Below are 10,984 nucleotides of genomic sequence, written 5' to 3' on the forward strand. Positions count from 1 at the left end.
TATGGTCTAAATATACCACATACCCGTGTTACACTGAGTTAAAAGAATTAAACTCCACAAACCATGATTTTGTCTTGATCTGTCCTTGTAACAGTATTTTGAACCTGTGGTCATCTTGGTGTATATTGTTTAGTTTTCGTAACCATTAAATGAATATAAGTCAACATGTTTTCAGGAAAAAATAAGTTTTTCCAATTGTATGTTTTTCATTTTCCATTGGATGGAAGCATCCCAGGGATTAGTGTATATCTTGTGTGCCAACCAACTGTTGGTTCCTGCTGTCTCTGGGTTAGTCATGTTTTATGGAAAAAAGAAAGATAAATGTTTATCAGGAGCGGGACTCGAACCCAGGCCCGGAAGACCAGACAATGATTTGAAAGCAGCGCCTTAAACCACCCGGCCATCTTGCCAGGAGAAAATAAATTTGGAAGTTCTCTCTAACTTACTAAACTGAACCAATTCCAGGAGCAAATGTATAGTATATACTTATAAGGTTAAGAGACGGGACAACACGAGTGTATAACTCTCTCCCATAATGCACACACACACACACACACACACACACACACACACACACACAGAGCGGCGCCAGGCTGGAGGCGGGGCATCGTGACGTCACAGGCAAGTCCCTCCCCCCGCCAGATCCAAACATGTGTTGTGTCTGGTGATGGCGGTTCAAGATTTCCCACATTAATATTGATCTTTATATTATCATCCACTCCCAAAGTCACCTGACATTCTTGTGTTTCAACAACAGACGTGATATATGCAACACCAGGCAAACATTGTACCATTATCTGATAGGTTAATTGGTGCACAATCAAGAACCAGTGAATTTCATCGCCGCCATAAGTAAGTAAGGAAGGTGACTTTAATGATGATAAATACGACCTGGTATGGCTGTGTCTACACACTACCGCCATCTGGTCAACATTGTACATACCAACATTTAAACTGTGACATTTAAACACAATCTTTGAAAATTACTCCCACAAACACGAACTTAAAATCCATCCATTCAACTCCGTCATTTATTCAGGAACATTTAGTATTCGAGCGTTATCATTTCAGCTGCGTTATTTGATCAGAGACTTTTAAACTACATTATATAAAGACAAACCTTGAAAGTATGTCATTTAAACGAAAGTTTGTGCAAAGCGTCATTGAAACTTAAACTTTTGATCCCGTCAATAACTTTAAAATTCTCTCAAACAACTGCAAACTTTTAAACTCCGTCAAATTGCAGCTGTTTTAGGAAATGTCTCATTTAATTGAAAAATATTATAGTCACTTAATTCAACGATATCCTTTGAAGTCTGTCTTTATATAATGAACCATCAAACTCCGTCTCTGGAAATAAACATAAGCTTTAGTTCAGTTACTGGAAAGGAAGTTTGTACATTCTATTGAAGTCCATCACTTAACGCGAACTTTTAAATGCTTCCATTTAGCTGGGCCATTCATTCCCTGGCTACCATTCATAATATGGCCTTTTAAACTCTGTGTCTACGATGTTCTGTTCACCGTTGTCCACAGTATCGAGATAGCACCAGGAACATAAGATAATGCTTCATACCCTCACATACATTCCTTACCTCTCATATGTAATGCAACGAAAACACAGCGCACAGTCCACAACCAGGCCCTACAACCCTGTCCGTGGTTTACCCCATTTGATTCATATGTCCTGCTTCAGTTTACCGATAGCAGGTCGTCCTCTGTAAATCACATCGCCCCAGTTCACTTTATCCTATACACGCCTCTCACGTGACCTTGAGCATATTCAGGCCCTGATCACTCAAAATCTTGTTCACTTCCTCCATCCATCTCCAATATGGTCGCCCTAATCTTGTCCCCTACACTTCTGACACATGTATCCTCCTTTAACCTCCCCTCACTCATTCTCTCCAAATGTCTAAACCATTTCAGTACACCTTCTTCAGCTCTCTCAATCATGCTCTATTTATCATCACACTTCTCTCTTACCCTATCATTACTTACTGGATCAACCCGCGTCACACCACATGTTGTCCTCAGACATTTCATTTTCAACACATTCACTCTATCATCAAATCTTCCTCATACTGTCTCTACCTTCACCGCCGACTGACATCACTGTTCAAACTCAGGAATGTCTATACCATATTTATTGTACCTGAGCCGCGCCCCAGCCAGGTCCTCCTGACTAACTAGAGCCACACACACACACACACAGGCACCAGCTGGACACAATACAGAACACAACACACACAATCCTCCTGGGTCCATCTCACACCACCTACCAAGATGTGCTCATCTGGCTGACCACGTCCACCCCACCAACACCACCAGCTAACCCCCTGCACCCCATCACCTCCACCCCCGGCACAATGACCTCTCTCTCTCTCTCTCTCTCTCTCTCTCTCTCTCTCTCTCTCTCTCTCTCTCTCTCTCTCTCTCTCTCTCTCTCTCTCTCTCTCTCCTCATCCCCTCGCACCGCCGTTCGTCAGTACACTCGACTTGTACCAATCACAGCTGGAACACAGAGATATAAGACCAGTCCTATACCTGTTATTGTGAACGTCATCAACAATCCAGGAACAAGTACACAAGCTAAGCAAGTAAACTGCTGCTCAGTTTTCCACTTATCGACTTAGTTAAGACAAACAAAATATCACCAGGTGTACCACAGTGGTGTGTGCCCGACTGACTCAGTAACATCATTACTGGAACTCCACCAGAGTTTGTGTTGTCGCTTACCCCTCCGGAGCCACAGTCGACCGACCTCACATAAATAGCAATTGATAGTTTGAGGAAAATAATGATTCCTGCCTTAAAGGTCAATAGTGAGGAATGGTCGGTCTTCAAGATTATTGCTCTGATGTTAACAAACATGGCCAAGTGAATCTTGTCATTTGTAGTAGAAACGTTAATTCTATTATGGAAGTGAGCAATGGAAGGAGTGATGCACATTGATCAGGTGGAGGAAGTAGGTGAGGTAAGGTGTGATGGTCAGTCACACCATTTACATGTTGGTCACAGGAAGAGTTTAGTAAACACTATCGTCTCTCACAAGAATGAACCAGGTTTGTTCTGGAGAAGATAAGAGGGAGGCAGGGAGGGAGGGAGGGAGGCTGCCTAGATGGAAGAGGTCAATTATGGTAAGATTACTGGAATGATTGACATTATTATATCTGATGTAGGAATAATGAGCCTCATAGTTTGCCTGATCTTCGTAACGTTCATCACGATCACTTTATGTAATAACTCACAATGATATATAATCTCCACATCTCACTCCCTCACTCATAGTCTAGTTCTTTAATATAACACCAGTGCAAAACATAATGGCTCAGTAACCAAAGATATTAGCGCCGTGTGCCTTAATTACTAATCTATCCTCATTCTTAATAAAAATAACAAGAACATTCACCTACCGAGGCTTCTAATGAATCTAATAGTCTATCAATGATGACATTTATATTCATCTTCCTTCAACCTTCTGAAATGTTAATCTTCTTTCATGTGTGACCTTAAAATCAGTTCAGGTTTTGCCACACTAAAACATTAAATTCATCAACTTGTTATTTTCAACTACTTTCCCATTACAACTGAGTGGAGCAAGACAACCCTTTTTTATTGAAGGATAAGTTATGAAGGTTCACTTCTCTCTCTCGTCCCAAGCCTCTCTCTCTCCTGTCCAGCCTGACTCTCGTCCCAAGCCTCTCTCTCTCCTGTCCTGCCTGACTCTCGTCCCAAGCCTCTCTCTCCTGTCCTGCCTGACTCTCGTCCCAAGCCTCTCTCTCCTGTCCTGCCTGACTCTCGTCCCAAGCCTCTCTCTCCTGTCCTGCCTGACTCTCGTCCCAAGCCTCTCTCTCCTGTCCTGCCTGACTCTCGTCCCAAGCCTCTCTCTCTCCTGTCCAGCCTGACTCTCGTCCCAAGCCTCTCTCTCTCCTGTCCAGCCTGACTCTCGTCCCAAGCCTCTCTCTCCTGTCCAGCCTGACTCTCGTCCCAAGCCTCTCTCTCTCCTGTCCAGCCTGACTCTCGTCCCAAGCCTCTCTCTCCTGTCCAGCCTGACTCTCGTCCCAAGCCTCTCTCTCCTGTCCTGCCTGACTCTCATCCCAAGCCTCTCTCTCTCCTGTCCTGCCTGACTCTCGTCCCAAGCCTCTCTCTCCTGTCCAGCCTGACTCTCGTCCCAAGCCTCTCTCTCCTGTCCTGCCTGACTCTCATCCCAAGCCTCTCTCTCCTGTCCTGCCTGACTCTCATCCCAGGTCTCTCTCTCTGGTACAACCCAACCCTCATCCCAACTCTCTCTCTCTGGTACAACTCAACCCTCATCCCAACCCTCTCTCTCTGGTACAACTCAACCCTCATCCCAAGCCTCTCTCTCTGGTACAACCCAACCCTCATCCCAGGTCTCTCTCTCTTGTACAACCCAACCCTCATCCCAACCCTCTCTCTCTGGTACAACCCAACCCTCATCCCAACCCTCTCTCTCTGGTACAACCCAACCCTCATCCCAACCCTCTCTCTCTTGTACAACCCAACCCTCATCCCAGGTCTCTCTCTCTTGTACAACCCAACCCTCATCCCAGGTCTCTCTCTCTTGTACAACCCAACCCTCATCCCAGGTCTCTCTCTCTTGTACAACCCAACCCTCATCCCAACCCTCTCTCTCTGGTACAACACAACCCTCATCCCAAGCCTCTCTCTCTGGTACAACCCAACCCTCATCCTAAGCCTCTCTCTACTTCAAAGCCTCACTCTCCTGCCAAGCCTCTCTCATGCCCAGCCTCTCTCATCCTAAGCCTCTCTCTCCTTCAAAGCCTCACTCTCTGGCCAAACATCTTGTGTTCAGCCTCTCTCATCCCGAGCCTTTCTCTCCTACAAAGCGTCACTCTCATCCCAGGCCTCCCTCTCCCTCCCTCTACACCAGCGGTATTTAAACATTTTCAGTGTTGCAGGTCCACATGAATTTGGGGAAGAATTAGAGAAATTATGGAACTCTTTATAATGTGTCCCATTTTCACAATGTTGCTTCAATTCTTACAATTGCATGTGCCGGGCTACCACAATAACCGCCACCTGATTGCCACTCTCCTGGAGGAGGAGGAAGAAGCCGATGTTGTGATAGTAAACATCACATGATGTATCACTAATGGTCATAAGATCAAACATTATGGCTACACATCCCGACAATCACCAGACTGTGTGTGGCACAGCACGAAGGACGGAGTCGCCCGCCAGTCTTGTACGAAGCACAATACAATATCTCACTACTTCCTGCCGCTTTCAGTACTTTCTATCAGTCAAGATACTCACACTACGTACGTACGTACATCGTTCTATTATCCTTTGTACATCTTCACTACTGGCGTTTTGGACCTTATCTGAATGAGTCAGATCAAATGGTTATCAAGGACACGGAACACATTACACTTGGCCACTGTCTTTGTCTTTCATACTTTATTTTTCATATTTGTTTGCCATTTCCCGCAAGAACAAGGTAGCGTCAGGAATAAGTGAATGAATCCTAGAGGGAAACTTAGTTGGGCTCCTTCCTCTATTCCTTCATTTGAAAAGTAATACAGAAGGGGAAGATTTCCAACCCTCCCAGTTCCCAACCCTCAGTCGCCTTCCACGATATGCAGAAGATACGTATGCAGACAAATAGACAGACAGGCAGACAGACAGACAGACACACACACACACACACACACACACACACGGAGTAGCGCCGAGAATGGATAAAGGCAAGCAAGGTGAGAATATGTACATGTGTATATATATTCCTATGAGTCCACATGGAAAATGAAACACGATAAGATACCCAAGTGCACTTTTGTGTAATAATCACATCGTCAGGGGAGACACAAGAGAGAAATATAACAGTCATTTGATATACATCGAAGAGACGTAGCTAGGACGCCATATGGTAAACATGTGATTGTCCAAGACAGACAACGAGTGTATCATAAACTTATCATTTTGCAAATTCTATCAACAATAAAGTTATCTAATTTGTATAGACCATCACTAATATTAAGATTATAATTCTTTGTGTATTTAATAAAAGAAGATTCAATGATATTTCTCGTGGTAATAGAGTCAGAGTTAATAACTGAGATGGCATTACTCCAGTCAATACAATGATCATAGTTTTTAACGTGATTAAACAAGGCATTTGATTCTTGTCCCGTTCTTATACTATATTTATGTTGCTTAAGTCTAACAGAAAGATCCTTACCAGTCTGCCCAACATAAAATTCATCACAATTTCCACATGGCACTTTATAGATGCAACCAAGAGAATTTTCTGGTGAATTCCTGATTAAGATATTCTGTATAGTATTATTGTTGCTAAAGGGAACATTTAAGGCAACATCTAAGATGCGGCCCATCATCTAGGGCCGAAAGCAACTCAACATTCGCCCCCAGCTAGATAGTGGCACGTACCAGGAATCACTTAATTAACTAAAGTAATACAACAACAACAACAACAACAACAACAACAACAATGAAACAAATCAATGCGTCCAAAAATCTTTAACAGAACAAAATTGTGCACATTTGTATAAAATAACAAGGAAAACATTGTTACGTAATAGAATTGTACACATTGGTATAGAATAACAAGAAGAAGAACATTATCAAATAGCAAAAAAAGTCTATAAATGTTACAGCAAAACAACATAGTCATAAAATCAATAACAAAAATACTTATCTAAATAAAGACAGGAAACAGTAGATACAGAACATGTTTTGTTATATAACAAAGAATTCTCAAAACAATGCACATCAAACACAAGAAGAAATTCTTAACGAGGACAAAATAAAACAATTTAGAAAGATGCACATTAACAACCCAGTCTGCAATTCAGTGAAATTCTCTATTTCTTTTTCAACAGAGGAATGTGGTACATTACACAGAGGTAGCCAGTACGATGGTGTTGGAAATGGCTTGGTAAACACCACTACTGCCTGCCTGTGGTCACTCCCTTCTGCATTACCACATGAAAATGGCCCAGGGTCATCCTCAACACTGCTCATCTGATTTAGTTCAAATACAAGCTATAAATCACTATACTACAACTACAGCAACGAAACTAAACTCACTACAAAGTTATTAACTATAGAATACAAACGAAATAATATTACAAACACGAAAAGTATTGAAAACACACACACAGTGGAGCAAAGTCATCTTGCAATTAACTTTTAAATCAAAATGACGGTGTTGATGTAGTGACGTCACAACGAGACCGCCAGTAAAACCAGGCGATTAGAAAACTTGTTCTTGTGTGACACACAACTTTGCCACGATACCTCCGCTCTACCTCAACCAATTAGAAAACTCGTTCTTGTGTGACACACAACTTTGCCACGATACCTCCGCTCTACCTCAACCAATTAGAAAACTTGTTCTTGTGTGACACACAACTTTGCCACGATACCTCCGCTCTACCTCAACCAATTAGAAAACTCGTTCTTGTGTGACACACAACTTTGCCACGATACCTCCGCTCTACCTCAACCAATTAGAAAACTCGTTCTTGTGTGACACACAACTTTGCCACGATACCTCCGCTCTACCTCAACCAATTTTCAGGAAATTTTCGGAAGAAGCATATATTTTGTATTACATATGATTGTTAAATCATCAAAATGCGATGCATATACCCTTTAACTCACTCTCTCTCTCTCTCTCTCTCTCTCTCTCTCTCTCTCTCTCTCTCTCTCTCTCTCTCTCTCTCTCTCTCTCTCTCTCTCTCTCTCTCTCTCTCAGAGAGAGAGAGAGAGAGAGAGAGAGAGACTGCACAACCATATTGCCTCCATATGTACTGAGACTCACAACAGCGATACGCCTTACTTGTATATGGTTCATTCAGACCAGACGAGCTTAGCCCACCTGGACAGACGTGAGATGAGACGCGGAATATGACGGTAACATTACCATGTCACGACAGCCACCGACCCACCGGTGCACCACGGATCAGGCGATGCAGAGACGGGCAGCATGATGACGACCCTGGCTGCACCTGGACACTGGGGACGTCCAACATGATGACGACCCCGGCTGCACCTGGACACTGAGGACGTCCAACATGATGACGACCCTGGCTGCACCTGCACACTGAGGACGTCCAACATGATGACGACCCTGGCTGCACCTGGACACTAGGGACGTCCAACATGATGACGACCCTGGCTGCACCTGGACACTGGGGACGTCCAACATGATGACGACCCTGGCTGCACCTGGACACTGGGGACGTCCAACATGATGACGACCCTGGCTGCACCTGGACACTGGGGACGTCCAACATGATGACGACCCTGGCTGCACCTGGACACTGGGGACGTCCAACATGATGACGACCCTGGCTGCACCTGGACACTGGGGACGTCCAACATGATGACGACCCTGGCTGCACCTGGACACTGGGGACGTCCAACATGATGACGACCCTGGCTGCACCTGGACACTGGGGACGTCCAACATGATGACGACCCTGGCTGCACCTGGACACTGGGGACGTCCAACATGATGACGACCCTGGCTGCACCTGGACACTGAGGACGACGATGACGAAGGGAGACTCTTCAAGCAAACCTCATCATAAGTTTACAAGGACGACCTCTTTGTGTTTTCTGTCATCCACTAAGGAATATTTGTCAAGCGTTTGGTGTGTCCACATCTGTTTTATACCTTCGGAGTTGTATTTCTTCCTCTCGTGTATCACTAACATTGACTCTCGGGTCGCATGAGTTTCACTACAACGAAATTCGCAGACGTTACTAAAGGTGAGACGTAAGACCACGTCAGGTAGTCAACAGATGCGACAAATTGACATAACTATCGTAAAATGGTACATTGGATTGTGTTTCCTGCTTGTTTAATTCTTGCTTTGTTTGCATTAACATTTGTCTATTGATTTATAGATTATGGCTGGAGGTAACCATTGTCAACTCTTCATAATTAATGATGGTCTGTGGTAGGTTTACTCCCTACACCCATCATCCTTCTTGGTCCCAAATCTATTTCAGGCCACCCAGACCACTGGTGCCTTGTGGATGTACCAATGTGACCCTATGTTCGTACAATTGTTCTTAAGCCCGTTTCTTAGGCAGTGTTACCTCTGTGTTTTGTGAAAATTGTCTCCTTACCAGCGAGTATTGTAAGAAAATGGTTTAATAGTCTATCTTGCAACTGCATCAGCTACTACAGATAATCAGAAAGTGTAAACATTCAGCGGTTCATGAATGCCAAGCGGTTGTTCAAGCCAGGCAAAATGTGTGGATGACCTTGACGGAGTAAGCAATGTGTTGATGAAGTTATGGCCAGTTGTGTGGCGAGGGAGGGTCTGGGCAGGCAGGACACGATTGAGTGATGTTTCGTATCGTCAAGCCTCATTCCTTCCCTTGTCTATGTTTTACTTTTGATGACATTCATAGAGAATGCAGCTAAGGAGTTACGTTTTCTATACACAACATAGATGCTATTCGTTTTTACAAAATCGTAGTTTACTTGCAAACGGTAAAATCACTCATATGTAGCTTTGCCAGGTTTCCTCCTAAATTTGTTCTCCATATTAGATTCATCATACATCAACGTAACAACTTAAAACAGAGATGGTCACGAAGTACAAAGATTAAAAATGATGAAAGGCTTTGATAATCTCGATCTAACAAATTACCTAAGGCTAGATCTTCTGATCTAAGTCGTATTAATGGATGCAGTCTGGTGGGAAAACATTCTACCTTCACTGAGGCCAAGTGTTATTTGCTCAACCTAATTGTTAACATACAGACTGATGATTCCCCTGCAACTTCCATGGTATACACACTGACCAACTTGGCAAGTGGTACACCGAGTACAACGCCACACCTCCTGACTCCTTCCCAACCCACATGATGAAGGTCATGGACAACTTGTATGACCGCTACCTAACATTACCTGGACCCAAGATGACATTAAAAATAATTGATAAATTCTATCTTGCTTGAGAGAACAAAATCTTTAATACTAAAGAATGATGGAAAGAAAGAGCAAGATAATATCTTGGTGGATAAAGTGTGTTGATCACCGCAGACAAAATTGAGGATACAACATAGAATAGAGAATTTGTCTCTGATGATGCTCTTGCCTCCTCTGACGTCCACATGTTATCCACATAAACACAGTACTTTACTACAGTACATACAGTAATATCAGTCGTAACAACACTATGTATGTAGTCGTGATTACCGTAACATGTGAGTGGCAAGATTGGATGACGTAACGTAACAATATCAGACTTCATCATTCTCAATAGTTTAGATGGATCATGTAATATTTGGCGTTGCTTCATGTTTTATCAGATGATCAAATGATGGCTGGTCTAATGACCTTCACAAGTCAATGGTCATTAAATCCAACACAGCAACCAACCACTCAGGATGACCAGGAGGGAGCCACCTGGTGCAGACCAAGTGTACCAGCCTGGTGGAGAGGATCAACTGCTCCACCTCAGGATAAGAGCTGCTCAAGTTCTGTAGTGAGGGACACTCCAAGTGGCATGTGAAACTACCAGTCTTAGTTATAAACTACCGCCCGGCTGGCCGGTGGGTGGCTGTGGCCAACATGAACCCAGGGGCTACACACCGCCCACTGACCTGACCACCGGCCGGTGGGTGGGTGTGGCCAACATGAACCCAGGGGCCACACACACCGCCCACTGACCTGACCACCGGCCGGTGGGTGGCTGTGGCCAACATGAACCCAGGGGCTACACACACACACACACACACACACACACACACACCGCCCACTGACCTGACCACCACCAATGTGACCTGACCACGTGTGGCATGTAGCTCATCCTTGGACAACATTAATCAAATACCTAGACAGAATTTTTGTGTTAGATAAAAGACATTTCTTGAAAGGAAACATAAGAAATGATGACGAAAGATAAGGGACGCTATTAGAGGTAAATATTTTGTTAAAATATGAAATACTCTT

Source organism: Panulirus ornatus, chromosome 8, assembly GCF_036320965.1.
Source record: "Panulirus ornatus isolate Po-2019 chromosome 8, ASM3632096v1, whole genome shotgun sequence".
NCBI lineage: Eukaryota > Metazoa > Arthropoda > Malacostraca > Decapoda > Palinuridae > Panulirus > Panulirus ornatus.